The sequence below is a fragment of the Wasmannia auropunctata genome, unplaced genomic scaffold (genome assembly GCF_000956235.1).
Source record: "Wasmannia auropunctata unplaced genomic scaffold, wasmannia.A_1.0 LD336090.1, whole genome shotgun sequence".
Lineage (NCBI taxonomy): Eukaryota > Metazoa > Arthropoda > Insecta > Hymenoptera > Formicidae > Wasmannia > Wasmannia auropunctata.
In genome coordinates this window covers 146,638-148,191 of record NW_012026800.1, presented here as the reverse complement: position 1 = coordinate 148,191, position 1,554 = coordinate 146,638, and positions in this window count along the sequence as shown.

Genomic DNA, 1,554 nt, shown 5'->3' with positions numbered 1-1,554 from the left:
TCAAATCGTCTCGTTTATCGTCTAACTCCACCCTCCACCCATGCGATAGCCAATCACAGTCTGTAAAAGTGTCTGGCCCAAATTCCCCGGGGACCGGGACCCCAAAGAGGGGCATGGAGGGGGCATTTTTCGCCGGCGCCGGGGAGGCGTGGTGGGGGTTTGTTTTGACGGGCCATAGTACCCCTATTACTACTAACGCGTAAACAAGTTTTTGAAATCGATCTTAGCTAAAATAACCGAGCAACCGAGTATAGGGGCTAGAACGTTATATACGGTTCAACGAATTGTAAACAATACTTTTCATCGATCGATCAATGCCCAAGTAAGTTAATGCTTCGATATAACCAACGAAACGGGCAGGATAAGGAACTATGTAAATTAATTGAAACTTTGACTAAAATAGACGAGGATATATGTAAGCAGCGAGATAATTTAAAAGATTCCGCTAAATGAGCTCATCGCGTCGTACAAAAATATAATAAAGTAAAATACGATCTGCATCATAAACGACCTACACAATACAAAGAAGGGATCTAGTCATGATCTAGATTTTCAGTATAAACAGGGAGTGAAGAGTAAGAAATTATTACCTAAGTTCAGGGGACCTTATCAAATTCAGAAGATATTAAACAAAAATCGATACGTGACTGTAGATGTACCCGGATATAATTTATCACAGAAACCTTTGAATACAATTCTGTCATCTGATAAAATTAAACCATGGATACGAGTTTAAAATTTCTCAGATGACTCCACTGGAAATTAAAGTTTAAACTCACTAATAAATATATGTATATAATTTTAAAGAAATAACAGTTCAGAATGAACTTCAGGTCAGACTGGCCAAGCTGTAGGCGCCAGCGTCATTGCGACATGCGAGCAATCGATAGAATAAGTAAATCACGTCAGATGGCGGGCTAATTGTCAATATGAAGCGCTAGAGTGGGGATCAGGATCGGCGATATTGCGATTGATTAGATATACGGCTTGCATGCGGGACATAGCCGGAACTGGGTAAAAGGAAACGACTTTGAATAAATTGTTCTAATTAAAGGTGAATGATATTGTGATTTTTATTAATTCCTGAATCTACACTTGAATGATTCTTTTCCTTGAATTGACTGTTTTGTGTTTGTGAGTTTTGACTTGTTTTGATTAAGCATCATTAATGTGTGACAACGGTCAGTTAGAAATTTTATAAAGTCTGCTAACGTTGACATCGTTTAAAGTATGCAATCTTTGATCTTGTCTTGCCCATCTCGTTGCTCTACGAAATCCAGCTTCTTTCTTGCCAAATGAATTATCAAAATGTCCCAATGTTCTACTGGCTGCGATAATGATTTTAGTGACTAAACGTGAGTTTGAATGTGCCACATTACCCACTAAACACCGTTATGTTATTGTTACATTACTGTTACACAATTCAACGTAACACGTAATTATGTTGATGTTACAAGTAACTTAAATGTAAGTTTCAATTTTCGTCTCAACAACGTAACAACGTAATGTTACGTTTCACATAACAGTTATGTTACTCAATTACGTAAATATTGA